This window comes from Oryx dammah, unplaced genomic scaffold (assembly GCF_014754425.2).
Source record: "Oryx dammah isolate SB20612 unplaced genomic scaffold, SCBI_Odam_1.1 HiC_scaffold_27, whole genome shotgun sequence".
Classification (NCBI taxonomy): Eukaryota; Metazoa; Chordata; class Mammalia; order Artiodactyla; family Bovidae; genus Oryx; species Oryx dammah.
In genome coordinates this window covers 106,857,149-106,874,811 of record NW_024070211.1, presented here as the reverse complement: position 1 = coordinate 106,874,811, position 17,663 = coordinate 106,857,149, and the positions used below count along the sequence as shown (strand labels likewise).

The window sequence follows — 17,663 nt, the reverse complement described above, 5'->3', positions numbered from 1 at the left end:
AACTTGCGATGGGGTTAGGTATTGATCCAAGCCAGCAGGGACAGAGTTAAACTTTTCTGTAAGGGAAGGAAATGCAAAGCCAGGACTGCTCTCATTGCAATTGATTTGTTTTGCCTCAGGGCATGGGAGGTGGTGGCATGATTCCATCAAAGTTTCTTCTTGTTTAAATCGGTATCCAAGGTATACAATAAGGGTATTTGATAAACTCTCCCCTTAAGGCTTTCAGCATACATTTGGTAAACATTTATCACTCAGCTAATGTTGACCATAAAGAAGGCTGAGCCCGGAAGAACTGATGCTTTTGAATTGTGGTGCTGGGGAAGACTCTTGAGAGTCCCTTGGACAGTAAGGAGATCAAGTCAATCCTAAAGGAAGTCAGTCCCGAATATTTATTGGAAGGACTGATGCTGAAGCTGAAGCTCCAATATTTTGGTCACCTGATGCTAAGAGCTGACTCACTGGAAAAGACCTTGATGCTGGAAAAGACTGAGGGCAGAGGGAGAAGGGGGCAACAGAGGAAGAGATGGTTGGATGGCATGACCAACTGAACGGACATGAATTTGAGCAAACTCCAGGAGATTGTGAAGGGCAGGGAAGCATGGTGTGCTGCAGTCCATGGGGTCACAGAGAGTCAGACATGACTTAGCAACTGAACAACAACTGTTGACGACGCATAGTGCTCAGGGCAGGGCACAAATTAATCACTGTTGTATTTAGTCCTGCTCTCCTTGAAAAGAGAAGAAAAGGAAAACCCCAGAGTGATCCTCAAGAAACACAATGTTCTAAGTGTTGATCTGGCCTTGTGTCTAAAAATAGAACCACAACAGCTTGCATCATTTCCACATGCTGACTTAGGAATAAAAAGTTCCCATATGGCTGGCCCTGCCAAGGAAGTTAGCTTTTGTGAATATGCAGCAGATGGAGTCCTCCTGAGGTGGGGAATCCTAAAGGAACTTGGTGACACACACACAACATCCCCATCCCCCAAACCACATTCATTTATACTGAGATGAAACTGAATTAAAATAGATCAAGACTAATCATTTTGATGGGGTTGAAAAGTCCCTCACATGTATCCTCATAATGGCTTAATTTCTCTTCAGATTTTTCCCACTTAACCCAAGCAATGAGTAGCTCTCTCTACTGTGCTCTCCCAATGTTTGAAAATTACACTTCTGTTTGTATTAAGTGTTACTTTTTATTGTATTGTTGAATCTCTCTGTCATCCCTACTTCTCTGCCCTTCCACCTACATGCAAATTCCTCCAGCACAGGGCTGGGTTAAGCTCATTTTGAAACCCATTTTATATCCGTTCTACCTGGGTTTCATCCTGCATGAGGCAAACCCAAGGGAGATTAATCATCTACTCTGGACCCAGAAAGCCTGATATTTATTCTGTCTCTGACACTTACTTTTGACTTTAAGCAAATTTCTTAACCCCTGGAAGCCTTCTTCTTCTTACCTATAACAAGAAAATGATACCAGAACCTGAATGCCTGTGAGGACTAAGGGATATCTGATTAAAGTAATGAGTTTTACATAGTATCTTGCACATAGTAAATAATATATGTTCCCTAGCTTCCTGTCTTCTTGCTGCTGCTGCTAAGTTGCTTCAGTCGTGTCCGACTCTGTGCGACCCCACAGACGGCAGCCCACCAGGCTCCTCTGTCCGTGGGATTTTCCCGGCAAGAGTACTGGAGTGGGGTGCCATTGCCCTCTCCTTAGGTGGTGATATATATCCTAGGTAATATTATCCAGATAATTTGAGATGATACAAGTCTGAGAATAATAAAAGTTACAAAGTTCCCCAAATCTCAAAGCTAGTAAGTAGAAAGGATAGGACTTGACTGATCCGTATGAATCTCAAGGCTATTCCACTCCTTTCTAAAGTCAAGTATCTGTCATGTTACTTGAAACAAGGAGAATACAATAGATCATGAAAGAGTAGATAATTACTGGGAGAGATTGGGGCAAAGAAGGTGTACAGTCATGTTCATATGGCTGCAGGAATGGAGAAAGTATTTAAAAGAGAAGAATGTCAATGAATGTGATATCCAAAGTATTAGTCTGTCTGTGTTTTTGGCATTAGCCTGCTGGGAGGGATTGGGGGCAGGAGGAGAAGGGGATGACAGAGGATGAGATGGCTGGATGGCATCACTGACTTGATGGACATGAGTTTGGGTGAACTCTGGCAGTTGGTGATGGACAAGGAGGCCTGGCGTGCTGCGATTCATGGGGTCACAAAGAGTCGGACACAACTGAACTGAACTGAAATGAATGAACCATTAAATTTTTACCAGGAAACAAGAGGGCAGTCCCCTAGAAAATGTGAAATGTGTGAAAATCACTCTAGTATATCACACTGTGGGGATGGATCTACTCCCTTTCTCCTGCAAATGGTTCCTCACATTTCCCCCTGCCCTCTGTTTTGTTAGGTAAAATCATGAAATCATCACTGAAAGCTATTCACATGTTTTATTTCCCTGTGGTGTCTCTGAGCAGTGGGCTTGGCACAGTGAACCCTGGCCTGGACCAGTTAGGTAGTGATGACTGGGCTGCTCCTTAAGACTCTGCCATCCTTGTTGCTGCCTTCCAAAGGCAAAGAAAGAGAAGGATCCTGGATTCCGTGTTTAACGAGCCATTCCATTGCTGCTCTGGTAAGTACCTCTACATTGCTATGTACCTCTGCTAAGTACCTCTACATTTCTGGTTACCTCTGCTAAGTATCTCTTCTAAGTACCTTACTAAGATGTTTGATAACTGCTAAAGGAAGAGGGGTTTTTATATTTGGTTAGTTGGAATATAGGTATTCTTTCTATTATTTCATCTGTATATTCCTTTACTTAAATTGATTTCCATCCCCCTTTTCCCCTAAGGTCTTGCTCTAGAAACCCTCCAAAGTTGATATGTTTCTGTATAATTCACCTCTTGCTACCTCATTTCCTCTTTGATGTAACTTAACTTTTTCTCACCCATTATTTCCTAATGTATTCCTTTCATATTCCTACTGCATACTAGCTTAGAATGTGTTCTTTCCCTAAAACAACCCTTTCTTCAACAGTAATAAAATGCAGATGAACCTTTAATCATCTGCAGCTTTGAAAAACATCTTCCCAGTATGCCTACCTTTAAAACAAGCTTGGGCAGAGTAAGAAAGTTATTTATTAAATCAGTTCTATGCTAGCTGCAATCTGGAAAAGCCAGACATTTTTAGGAATTCCTCAGTTCTTCATCCTCTAACTTTCCCCTCTCCATTAAGGTTAGCATCTGAGATTTATTCTGACAGAGGGCATTAATACAAAGCCTGAATCATTCAATTCTGATTCTCACTGACTTAGACAATTGACGCTGCGGCAGCTTCTCTCCTACTAACCATACTTTTCCTTTGAAAAACAAAATGCATTTAATTCAGTCTGCTTTTTGTCTTAGAGAAATTCAGTCTCTAAATTTACACAAACTTTTCAATGACCTTAAGTCAGTCTTTGTTTAAAATGCTTTCTCTGCCTAAGTCCACAAATAACAGCATACTTTGATATGGCTTTCTTTTGAACTAAATGGCTAATAGACTTCATCAAAGAAAGGAAAACTCACTAACTCTACAGTTTCCTTACCGAACATTATTTGGAAAGGCTAAGCAACCAAGGAGAAAAGTGAAAATGCTTACGTAATGCAATGTTTTGCTTGCTAAATAACAGACTTCTCTGGAAGTAAATTCACTCTTTCAGAGCAGTGATATACTAGAAAAATTCTACAAACACATTCCAAACAATGTGATATTTAATCATTTAAATGTTTCCTGGATAGGAAAATAAAATTGTGAATGTTAAGCAGAAATAATAAGAATCCATCCAGTCTATGGGGTTGCAAAGAGTCGGACACAACTGAGCGACTAAGCACAGCCCTTACCAAAGTTCTAGGTTCTCCTAATATGCTTTAAAATGAAAGGTAACCATCACTTGTCAAATGTTTGTACCGGCATGACTCCTTTCTGATTATTGTCCCCCATAATTGTAAAAGACACTTGATAATACTGTATACATTTTGAACAGTCTTTTAATTTAGAACAAGGATGTTTATAAATTAAAACTATAATAATTTTAATTACGTCAAAACTGAATCAGCCAGGTGCTGGGTTACTGTCCCTGTCACCATTAACATGCCCTAAATACCCTTTGCATATCAACGCAGCCTGTAATTTCAAAAGAAAGAGATGATGTCAGTTTCCTAATGATATCCTGGTCCTAGAACAGTCCAAAGAGTGGAAGTAATTTAATAGTCTTCCCTGCTTAAGATACACATGGGACACATAGTCAGTCAGTCTCATCATCCCTTAATTTATTTATAGCTACTATCTTTGAAAATTTGGCATTGGCATTTGTTTCTGTTCTCTCAGATTCAAAACCTAATCCTATCAGGCCCCATAAGTGGTGGAACTCAGTTTATGCTGCTTATTTCACTCCTGTTTTTAAATGGCGAAGTGTAAAAATCAGCCTCTAAATGTTATTCGGATTGAAACTTGCTCTTTTCTGTGCACGATAAGACAGTAACATCTGTGAACAGTGAATTTAATTAAAACTTGCAAACAAAAGTTTTGATAGACCAATTATATTTAAATTCAGGTGTGGTGGTAGGTAAGGGGAGGAAAGTTGTGGCGGGGGGCAGGGGGAAAGAAACGTAAAAAGGAATTAAAAATTATATATTGTGCTTCTTTGTAAGATTCCACATGAAGCTAGGCTTTCACAGCTTTCAAACAGAATCACTTTCCAAGACTACTCCCTTTAGGCACCAAAAACCTTAGGCAGCTGGACAAATCACTTCAACTTAGTGTAACCTTCCAATGTTTTAAGACAACTTACCTGAAAAGGAACTCAGACTATAAAGTTAAGTATCTCCTTGCTTATTTTTAAAGATTATTTAAAAATCTAGACACTTAACTACAGCTACAGACGGGAACTAACAATCACTAGCCAGGGACTCAGCATCAGGCTCCATCTCTTAAGTCTTCTAGTAGCATACATCACCATGATTACCATTATTTCAGTCAAAGAATCTCTTAGTCTCATCAGTTTATAGATGGTCACACCCAAAATGTGAATGTGAAAGTCTGGTCATTAAACAGTGGCCAGAAATGATCCCCATGGGCCTTTATATGGGGATAAGAGAAATACAATCCATTTGTAAGAATGATATTCTTGTGCTTTTCCTAACAATGAGTGCCAGAGCCTCTCCTAAATTTTTTTTTGTTTTTGGAAGAACAGGTTATATGCACTTTTTATTATTACCAGGAACTAAAATTCCTAGATTGCCAAGAAGCAAATTGACAGTTGAGATGAATATGGCCAGTTTCACAGGTATTTAACATATAACATTATAACTTGCCCAGTAAGCATTTATTGAATGAATTTGCCTTGCAACAATACTGCAAAATTCAGTGCACATCTTTTTAGGGTTCCTATTGACAGATTTTAATTTTTCTCTTGTAGTTCTTTTTAAAGAGTAGAAAACAAGTTCCAAATTCTGTAACAGAAGTTATTTAAGCAGAGCAGTGATGTGAAATTTGGGATTAGAGCTTCCAGGAGGGAGGAGAAATAAACTTCTTGTCTGTGAACCTGTGAGTCTCCCACAATGAAATCCAGCTCATCTCCCAAAATGCTCAGCAAGACACCACATGAGCAGGTGAAAATTAAAACTGCATAAAATCGTGTGTTTGGAAAATGAAACAAGTCAACTTTGGGCTTTCTGCCCAGTTTCATTTCTGTCAGAAATTCTCTTGTTATTACATATCTGCAGAAATAAATTAGAAAAGTGTTATAGCTAAAAAATTTCAGATACATTCATATATCCATCACAGTTTGGTCCAGAAGAAAATAACTAGCTTCCTCATTCCAGTGGATAAGTACAAGATTACAGATAGAAGACGCAAGTACTAATACACACACACACACACACACACACACACACACACACACACTTTTCTTTAGGGGACTATTTAATCACAAGTAGTATCCTGTTTGCTTTATGAGATAGAGGAGGAAGACCTCAGGAGGTTTTCAGACTATCCCAGTGCAGCTCTGGGCTGGAAGCCTGCCAAGAAAAACATATGGGGCAAAAATCCCCAGGCCCCATTCACCAGCCATGCAGGACCTGAGGAAAACATCATGAAACTCTCTGAGCCTAACATTTGCTATTACAGGAAGTATCTCAGGAGAAGGAATTTAAAATGTTGATGCTTTGCAGCATTCTCTGCAGTGTGCTTTATAAAAAAATCTTAAAACTGAGTGTGGAGTTGGTGAGTAGCTTAGGCCAGACAGAAGTTAATACTCGTCTATCGTGACCAGTCTCCTGAAACACACACACACACACACAATTCTTGACACCCAATCATGTACATTTTTCAGGGTTCCACCCCCAGTCTTCTGTTTTTGTCTTACCACACACATTCTATTAGCTCTTAATTTCATCCATATTATATCAACGTATATCTCTAGTAACTATTTCAGACTTAATCTTAACCTTGCCATACTTTTGAAAATTCAATGTGACTTTTAAAAAGAATATTACTCACAAACTTCATTTTCAAATTTTCCAATTGTATATTACAATGGAGAACATCTGGAATTGTCAGGAATAGTGGCGAATGTGACATGAAGTCAATTAAAAGTGAATAAAATGATTGTTGGATATTAGCATATATGCAAAACCACAAACCTTTAAATATATATATATACACACACACACACACACACACACACACACACATACACACACAACCTGGGAATGGGGGCAAATATATCAGATGATGAGGAAAATGTTGAACTGGCTTTTGATAAGGTATATTTAGCTCAAGAATGTGGGGACAAATGAAATGGGAGATCAATGGAACCTCTAATCTTGCAGCTGACAGTGGGCCCAGGCTGAGTGGGCATTGGGTCTGGCATGGGTCCTTTAAGCTTTAGACCCATGCCTGAAGCCTGGAGTCAGGAGCGCTTAACACCAGGCCACCAGCACTCCTGAACTGTTCTTGGCCTCAGTTGAAATGTGTGCCCTAATCCATCCTAGGTTCCATCCTGTCTTGTTCTTAGTTTTCCTTATTTCTGACCTTGTGATTTATTTTTCTGTTTATAGCTTAGCTTCATCCATCAAACCTGATACATTGTACCATTTCACTGGCTCATAAACCTTTGCTTCCTCTTCCATTATTGGATTCCTCTTGGCCTTTTCTGCTTTAGATTCTACTGATGAACAGGTGCCCACAGCTGCATCTTTCAATGCTTTCCTCCCAAGTAAGAGCTCTCCCTCCATCTTTACTCAGACACTGAGTGGATTCAAAATGCAGAGAGATGAGGCAAAAGAGCAGAGGGGCTGATGGGCAGGATGTGTTGAGGATGGGAACACTATGCTGTGGGTCAGGGTTAGTTGCAGCTAAAAGAAAAAAGACTGTGATCTAAGAGTATTTTGAGAGTTAAGAACTAAGTCAAAGTAATGAGGGGGTCCAATGTGTGGCTATGAGCAGCTCCATCAGAAAGGAGACAGACGCATTATGGTTGAAGTGGTTGAAGAGCTCAGTTTCTTGAAGTAATGTGATATTGATATCACTGAAGATAACCAAAAAGTTATTAGTTTCAAGTGTTGGAATGATTATAATAGAAAAATGATATTTAATAGCTTTCTACAACTCCAAAGAGGACAGAAATTTAATTTGAGCTCAAGAGTGCACCTTTGAAAAGGAAGGGTGCCTTTAACAAGAGAACAACCTATTAAAATGGGTAGACAATTTTCTCTCTTAAAAACGTTTTTATTTAGTATGGTGTTATTTTGAATCTGCAGCATCTAGGATAACTTGGTACTTTAAATTCTTAAGTTGTTCTCTGGGAAAGACATAAATGTTATTATATTAACCCCATATATTAGACAGTAATAATAATGATAATAATAGCAAAAACTCATGTAGCATTTACTGTATACCGGCACTACTGTTTTAGACATTTTACAAATATGAATTTATTTAATCCTCAAAACAGTAATCTATGAGATAGATTCTATTAGTATCTCCATTTTCAAATGAGGAAATAGGCACAGAGATGGATTTAAGTAATTTACCCAGGATCAATCAGTTGGTTAGGTTTAAGAGCCAGAATTCAAACCCATACTGTCTTGTTTCAAAGTCTGTACTCAACTAGTTAGAGTTTACGTGACACAGCATTTTCTGGTTTCCTAGTAAAGTGTTATTTGGGTTTCCTTTGAGATCTCTCCTGGCTCTAGAAGGTGATGTTCTTGTGATTTTGGTAAACTGAGGACACTCCATAAATCTTAAGGATAGTGATAGAGCTAGGATTAAGTACTATATTCCACAGGTCTTTAAGAGAAATGAAATAAAAAAGAAGGAAGGAGAAAGGGAGAGAGAGAGAACAATGCACATCATTTGTGAAATCTTTCTAATTTTGGAAAATTTTCAAAAAACTTTCTAATTTCAAAATATAAAGATGATTATAAATAATGAAATTTTATATATCAACTCCATACAGCTATCTATGGGAGAATAATCTTATAGAAAAGGTTTATTATTGTTATAGTTTTTATAAAAATATAGCTTTGTACTTTATCAGTACAAATGTTTACAAAACAGTAGTTTTTAAAGCAATGTTACACAAAAGGTAAAGTGTCACTATAGATGATATTGTGGTTATTGGTTATTGTTCGAAGACTACTCATTTTTTTTTTAACATCTAAATGGACTTTGAGAACATAAACTAAAGGAAAAGCAATATGGAGACATGGGTAACACTGTGCCTTGTGTATAATAATGTATATATATACACGTGCTCAGTTGCTCAATCATGTCTGACTCTTTGCAACCTCATGGGCTATATAGCCTACCAGGCTTCTCTGTCCATGGGGCTTTCCAGGCAAGAATTCTGAAGTGGGTTGCCATTTCCTCATCCAGGGGGTATTCATGACTCAGGGATCAAACTTATACCAGCAGGTGGGTTCTTTACCACTAAGCCCCTGGGAGGCCCATACAGATACATACACATACATATATATACACATATGTGTATATACATGATCATAATGGAACACAAATTAAAAGAGATGGTAACCATATAACAAAATGGCATAGTAGAGAAGCTGGGACCAGTTGGGTTGAAATGATGAATTAAAAGAAAAGCAGTGAAAATTGAAATTTGAGGTAATTTGTTGCTTCTAGTTAAAGGGTGAACTGTTAGAAACTATAAATTGTAGTTTTGAGCCAACAATTGAAATAACTGAACTAGATCTTTACAGGGAAAAAAAAAAGATTGCAACTTAAATACAAACACATGGCTTCCTTTCAAATTTCATTTCTCTAATACTTTATAGAGTTAAACTTGTGGTTGTTGCCCAACTCTGGATGATGAAAGGATGATGAATCCTGAAACCATTCCTATTCCAGAACGAGTCAGTGACTGAAGCACACATGCATAATACAGTTATATTCCTCAAAATAAGCACTTTTGAGTCCTCTGAGATCCAGAGGGCTAGTAGTTTCCACTGCAGAAGTCAGGGCTGTAAAACAGGGTTCTGTTCTTGCTCTGAGCAGTCTGGGGTGGCACAGAGGACAGAGGGAGTGACCAAGCGGCTGATCGCCATCCACTGCTCTGCCTTTGGCACCTCTAGCTCTAGCCCCTGTGTTCCACCTGGAACCTGGGCTGGGCTGCACCCTAGTTGCCACAGCAGACTTTCATCCTATACAATACTCAGGAGTCTAGGTCAGGATCCAACAGAAGCAGAGGCAGTGAATCAAAGTTTGGAGCTGGAATTGACCACCCTTAAATAATGTGAATGAACTCATTTTATTTTTGTCTCTTTCCAGGATTTTCCAACTTGATAATAAGGTGCTTGTGTTGACAATAAAAAACTCTAACTTATACACAAATAAATTAAAAGCTGATCCTTAGCTTTACAAAAAGATTTCTCCCTGTTTCTCTGGAACACTTATTTACTGTAGTTACTTCTGAAGTCTAATTACTTGACAAAAAGGCTTGGTGGTTAGATAAGATAAAGCTGAATTCTTGTTATGACTTCATGGACTGAAAACAGTCAACAACAACAGAGATAGTGATAAAGTACCTGTGGATTTTAATGCAATCCAGCGGGGAAATGTGACTCTACTCATCAAAACTTCATATATATAGCTTTTAAAAAAACCCACCACTTAATAAAGTGATCTGCCTACATCTTACTTCAGTGCAACTAACTTCTTATGAATTAAGCAAGAAAATAAAGTAATTATTATCTGAACATTCTGTTATATTTATAGTTCCTGTTTGTGAAAGTTTACATGAAAAGCATTGACATGTTTTGAAACCATTTATAACACTGGACTTAGCTTTTAAAATTAACGGTGATATGATCTTTTTTTTTTCTTTTAGCTTTTCTATGTTGCTGACTACCAAGTAAATGCATTTAGAAACACATATGCTGATATATTCAGATTTGGGTGGAATTGGGTCTTTGACAAACAAAAATTTCCTAAAATAAATTATTTTAGTATTATATTCATTTTAAGTCATATGTATGCCTGGAGCAATTTGGCAATTATTTATTTTTGAACAGCCAGACATATCTAAAGTGTTCAGCTCACCAGGCAACAGGATATATCCTGCATACAATTAGAAAAATGTAGAAGACACAAGCCTACTTGAAGGTCTGCCAAAAACAACTGCAAAATTGTGCATATGTGCATATGTGTCCAATGATGGGGCGATGGTGGAGGGCGGGGGACATGAGGCAGAAGTGCTGGGGGAGAGGGGAAGGGTTCATCTAGCACAGATGACAAGCAAACTTAGATGATAGTAAAGTTAAAAAATAAACCCAGCGCCATTTATTAAGTTGTCAATAAATATGTGGATCAGGTCTCCTTTTCCATAATTTACCCTAAATTTGAGAGAAATATGAAATGAAAAATAAAAAGAAAAATAATAACCTGGGACAAAAAGACTTTATCAAGTTGTACTTTGAAATGTATTCCAAGTTGTGGGAGTGGACTGGGGACGGAGTGATGGTTTCATGAAGCTTTGCAGAATAAAATACAGTCAAGAGAGCAGGTTTCTACTGCTCTCTGCCTAAATCTTGTAAGTTACTAATGAATGTTCTGTGCCTCAGTTTTCTTATCTAGAACTTAAAAGTGTTAAATCAAATGAGTCAGTGGGGTTCTTTGTGTTATCTATGTGACAAATTCCTTTTATTCTTTGTGACATTTTAAGAACTACAGCCACTCTACCAGGAATTTGGATTACCTATTGCACTGCTCAGTGCCAGATTATTTTTACGCCACCATTTAGGCCCATGGAGTCCCAGGAGTCATTAAATATAGCCATGCTGTCATTTGTTGTATCCAACTGACACAAATAACTCATTGAATTTGCTGACTTTCAACTCTTTTAAGAAAGCAAAATATTTGTTCTTTACATTGTCTGTCACTGTTCTTTGTGCTTTTCTTGACTATAATGTACAAATAGAAAAATACTCAGGTTAGTTAAATTTGCAAAAAAAAAAAAAGATTTCAATGATTAGGAAAATAAATACTATGAATATTTCACTCTGGAGTTCATAGGTAGCATTTCACAGAGGAGTAATATTGTGGGACATATGTGAAATAATTAAAAAAATATATTTGGCCTGTTTCCCTGATTCCTGGCGTAGAGCTCCTAAAACTCTTGGAATTTGATGGTGTCTTTACCCAGATGGTAAAGTGTCTGCCTGCAATGTGGGAGACCCGGGTTCGATTCCTGGGTCAGGAAGATCCCCTGGAGAAGGAAATGGCAATCCACTCCAGCACTCTTGCCTAGAAAATCCCATAGACGGAGGAACCTGATAGGCTACAGTCCATGGGGTCGCAAAGAGTCGGACACGGCTGAGCTACTTCACTTTGGTATGTGAGCTAATGAGGTAACTCCTGGCTTCCTGTTGGTTGTGGGGGGGAATATAGATAGTTTCAGGACAGGGTTTGCATTCAGAAAAACCAACTGAGTAATTAGAGAGTTGGAATATTCAGCTCTACTTTCCATTTAAGAAAGAGGGAGAGGGATTAGGCACTGAATCCTATTACCAATGGCCATGATTCAGCCAATTTCCCCACATAAAGAAATCTCAATTCTAAATAACAGCATTTAGGGAGCTTCCAGGCTGGTGAACATGTTGATTGATGGTGAGCCCAGAGAGGGCTTGGAAGTTCTGTGCACCATCTCCACACACACACATTACTCTCTAAATCTCTTCCATTTGACTGTTCTTGAGTTGTAACCCAAATTCAAGGCTAAAGTGGGGGCAACCTGTGGGTTCTGCTCTAACTCTGGAAGTTAGTATGAGTACTGAAATGAATTGTTGTACACCCAGTTGCTTTCAGAGAATTGGAGAACTGGTTGGTGTTAGAAAACATCAGTCATTTGGTATAAGGGAGGAAAACCAACAATATCATATCTTACACAGTCACATGAAGACCATTTATCTAGGGGAATTCCCTGGTGGTCCAGTGCAGGGGGTGTGGGTTTGATACCTGGTTGGGAGTTAAGATCCTACATGTCTCACAGCCAAAAAACACAAAATATAAAACAGAAGCAATATTATAACAATTCAATAAAGACTTTAAAAAATGGCCCACATTTTTAAAAAATCTTAAAAAAAGATTGAATAAATCAGTGTTCTAAAATAGTTATTCCTGAATCAGAAAAGTCTGAAGTTAACCACACTCTGCAAAGGATGAAACTGTAATTTGAATGAGCAAGTGGTTGTTTCAGAAGCAGGAAAAAACAAATTACAATTTAATTAAATTTCAAAGTGTAACTCGAATGCTTTTAAAAAAGGAGGTGGAAAACAAATAAAAAGGACAACGTATTGTCAATTAAGTACTGTTCCCCACAGACTGTTCAATCACAAGTCTTGAAATTATACTGCCAGGCACTTATTAAGTTGCTGCCCTGGTCTATAAATTACTGAATCTAGACATGACTTTGAGGTAACAAATAAGTGTTACAAAATGGTCTCTTACTGCCCAAAGCTGTGTATATGCATGAGGAAGAAAGAGAGGAGAGAGATGGAGAGAAAGTGAGAGAAGTGAGTATCAATTCCCTGTTCCAAGGTTATCACAGGAGTCCAACCCCAAATTGTCTCATCGTAAGTAATATTTTACCAGACAAATAAAAAAGAATACTGATGTGCAGAAGCTTTTCAATTGTGGTAAATGTGAGAGGCAAAATGCTTGACTAGCAGACAGCTATCCATGGTAAACAACAATAAATTATACCTGAACTTTGTGGTCTTTTTACCCAAAAGTCAACTTGAAGAAAGAGAACCAACCCTCTCCCTCTGTAACTGCTGAAGACTTGAGGCCCACCTGACATTTTCTAAAGTGATACTCTCTGTGATCATTAAACAGTGCCTCTTTTTATTTTTCAGGTGGTTATAGGCAGTTGTATCAAAGATGCCCAGTACTTCATGCAGAAACATTCATGCCAAACTCCAGACTACATTTTTCCCAAACAGCTGGCACTTTGCCATATTGTAGACATTTGAAATGCTGACTGACTTAAAAAAATAGGTCTAGTTGTTTGTTTATATATTAACAATAAAAAAGTTAAAAGAATCAAAGATTAGGCAGAGAAGTAGAGAAATACTTAAGCAAAGAATTCAAGACTTTCCCATTTTTGATCCGGTATTTTTGCTTCTAAAAACTCAATGGTAATAGCTTCTAAAACTCAAAACAGGTGCTCTTTCATATTAAAATTCATGGCTCTGAAGGTAGCTGAGGTAAATATTTTACTCGTCCTTTGGCACTCTGTACATAAAATTTTAAAATGATTCAAACAACCACCAACTTGTCAGTGACCAAATAGAGCTCTGATAAAAATAAAATATCTTTCAGTTCAGCACCAGCTGGCTAAATTTAAACCCTGTATTATGTAATCTTAAAGTGTCCTTGCTTTTAGTTGGTGTCTTAATTTAAGAGAATCTGTTATAATGTCTCTTCCAAATCACTTTAGTCTCTAACATTCTAAACATTTAAGGCACAACAGGACCAAATTAAGGTGTTCACAGGCAACTGAAGACAGAAAAAATTCATTTGAAACAGTATATAGGGCATGCTACTTTTAAAGTAAAATCTGTCTTCTCTCTTTAAGTTTGTAGTTAACTATAATTAGGGCTGGCAGATCCGACTGGCTGCGCTTTTCTTAATTCTGGAAAACATGTAAGAACCTGATTCTTTAATCCTTACTCCAGTAATACTCCCAGAGGAGATGAGACTGTGGTTGGGGCAAGAAGTACAAAATCAAACTAAGGCTGAATAAAGAATACATTTCATACATTTCTCTGAATAAGCTGCAACAGTTGAGAATATTTTAAGTTCTCTTTTTCCCTCAGCAAATTTTAAGAAATATAGTTTAGAGTTTTAAACATATTCATTGTACAGATGATCAATTTATGCTCATAAAAGATGAACTAATTTTTTCAGTTTTCTCTTTTAGCTAAAAACTGAAGTATAACTTCCACTCATGTCTGTTTATCAAATTTGGCTCATTATTCTTTAATAGTAAAAATAAAAAAGGACTATTAATCTGTAAAGAGATTAATAGATGAAGCCCTAAATGTAATAATCTGAAGTAATGCTAAATATTGTCATAAGAACAAAATCTGACTGAATATTTCCTCTGCTAACAAGTACAGTTAGACCTGTGGCCTTCCTTGATCTTAAGCAATCAGTAAGAACATATTACAGCTATGGAAGTAGACATTTCTCAATGACAACGTAACACATACCTTCTGCAATATTTAGACTTAACCCCAAGTTCGTGGAAATATCGTATATCTTTACCGTTCTTCACAGATTAGTTTCCTCCTTTGTACAGCAAACTTCCCAGTCCCCTGAAAGCAATCGGTGGAGTGGAGGCCAGCTCCACTGAAGGGTCTATCAAGCAAGTAGATGGGACGGCTGAATTTATTTTAGCCCAGCGTCTGAGGATGTAACTTAGCACCTATTTTTAGGAACTGAGCTCTGTATAGGTGGGGCCTGAGTCAACTACTCTTTTCAGAAGTGTGTCTCTGAGGGCACTCTGCCTCGTAGTTCCTCAGTAATGTATGCATGGTATTAACACATGTGCAGTCAATCAAACCTCCTTCTGCAGCCAGGACCATCAAGCCAACTCCCCACTTCCGAACAAAGCCTAAAAAATAACCAGCACCGATGAGGGAAAGGACTGACAGTCCTTGAATTAGTTTCATTTGTTTTAATAATTTCAACATTTTAAGAGTCAAGAATCTGAAAATAAAGCATAGAGGAAATGTTCTAATTTATCATGATGGAATTTGGGTTTTCAGGAAGCAGAAACATTTTTTATTTACAAACAGCTCTTAGGTATTGAAAATATTGGTTTGCGTTTTGAGGCTTCACATACAAAGCAAAACACTGCTGTGGTATATTAAGTAAGAAAGTGCTCTCTTGTTTAAAGAAAGTGAGAGAGGAAGGAGTGATAAGGCATTCTAGAGAGAATAAAGGGCACTTGGCAGAAGGAATAGTAGGCCAGGGAAAGGAGTCACCTCACATGCTCCTGAGAGAATCATATTAGGTGTCCTTTGCTGCCACTCTCCTTACTCAGCACAACCTGGAGACCTGACCCGGAAGGAAGTAGGAGAACTCGCCTAGAATTGCAATTGAGCTCCATAATGCCAACATCTAATACCTTCTAAGTAAACATGAAACAGGCAGCACCCTCTATCTTTCCTCTCTTCTATTATTTGCTTCTGATAGGTTTACTGTGTACACTAATGGCCTCACAGGAAGCCCAAATAAAGAGAAAAATCACACTTTGACTTAAATCACTTGACTTACATATTGTTTATTTCAAACAAATGCTTACAAGTAAGCTATTCATATTGTTTACTAATAAAGACTAGTATATACATTACATTTTCCCATATACAATATTCCATATACATGTACTTTCTATTAAAAACAGGTCAAGGAGTGATATTCCAACTGATTAACTCTAGGAAAAAGCTTCTGAGACAGGGTTCTTGTACACCCCACAGATTTTTCAAGGCCAGAAGCCAATACAATCTAATTATTTTAGAGTTGTGCTGTCCAGTGTGGGAGCTACTAGACACATGTGATCATTCAAAGTTTCAGTTTCAGTTTAGTCACTCAGTCATGTCTAACTCTTTGCAACCCCATAGGCTGCAGCACGCTAGGCCTCACTGTCCATCACCAACTCCTGGAGTCCACCCAAACTCATATCCATTGAGTTGGAGATACCATCCAGCCATCTCATCCTTTGTTATCCCTTTCTCTGCCTGCCCCCAATCTTTCCCAACATCAGGGTCTTTTCAAATGAGTCAGCTCTTCGCATCAGGTAGCCAAAGTATTGGAGTTTCAGCTTCAACATCAGTCCCTCCACTGAACACCCAGGACTGAACTCCTTTAGGATGGACTGGTGGGATCTCCTTGCAGTCCAAGGGACTCTCAAGAGTCTTCTCCAACACCACAGTTCAAAAGTATCAATTCTTTGGTGCTCAGCTTTCTTTACAGTCCAATTCTCACATCCATTAACGATTACTGGAAAAACCATAGCCTTGACTAGACAGACCTTTGTTGGCAAAGTAATGTCTCTGCTTTTTATTATGCTGTCTAGGTTGGTCATAACTTTTCTCCAAGGAGTAAGCGTCTTTTAATTTCATGGCTGCAGTCACCATCAGCAGTGATTCTGGAGCCCCCCAAAATAAAGTCAGCCACTGTTTCCCCATCTATTTGCCATCAAGTGGTGGTACTGGATGCCATGATCTTACTTTTCTGAATGCTGAGCTTTAAGCCAACTTTTTCACTCTCCTCTTTCACTTTCATCAAAAGGCTCTTTAGTTCTTCTTCACTTTCTGCCATAAGGGTGGTGTCATCTGCATATCTGAGGTTATTGATTTCTCCTGGCAGTCTTGATTCCAGCTTGTGCTTCATCCAGCCCTGCGTTTCTCATGATGTACTCTGCATGTAAGTTAAATAAGCAGGGTGACAATGTATGGCCTTAATGTACTCCTTTTCCTTTTTGGAACCAATCTGTTGTTCCATGTCCAGTTCTAACTGTTGCTTCCTGACCTGCATACAGATATATCAACAGGCAGGTCAGGTGGTCTGGTACTCCCATCTCTTTCAGAATTTTCCACATTTTGTTGTGATCCACACAGTCAAAGGCTTTGGCATAGTCAATAAAGCAGAAATAGATGTTTATCTGGAACTCTCTTGCTTTTTTGATGATCCAGCGATGTTGGCAATTTGATCTCTGGTTCCTCTGCTTTTCTAAAACCAGCTTGAACATCTGGAAGTTCACAGTTCACATATTGCTGAAGCCTGGCTTGGAGAATTTTGAGCATACTTTGCTAGCATGTGAGATGAGTGCAATTGTGCAGTAGTTTGAGCATTCTTTTGCATTGCCTTTCTTTGTGATTGGAATGAAAACTGACCTTTTCCAGTCCTGTGGCCACTGCTGAGTTTTCCAAATTTGCTGGCAAAAGTTTACTTGATTAAAATGAAATAAAATTGAAAGTTTATTTCATCACTTGCATTAGGCACATTTCAAGTACTTAATTTCTGCATGTGGCTGGTGGCTATGTATTAGACATTGCAGTGATAGCACATTCCT

General features: G+C 38.2%; 1 protein-coding gene across 1 annotated transcript in view; it reads right to left on the bottom strand.

The window, feature by feature from the left end:
- The window catches only part of XIRP2 (xin actin binding repeat containing 2), a 75,042-nt gene extending 60,087 nt beyond the window's left edge, over positions 1-14,955 (bottom strand). Inside the window, exon 1 of the mRNA XM_040229265.1 lies at positions 14,797-14,955. The gene's annotated coding sequence lies outside the window, so the exon portion shown is untranslated. The remainder of the gene's footprint in view (positions 1-14,796) is intronic.
- Positions 14,956-17,663: the final 2,708 nt, after the last annotated feature.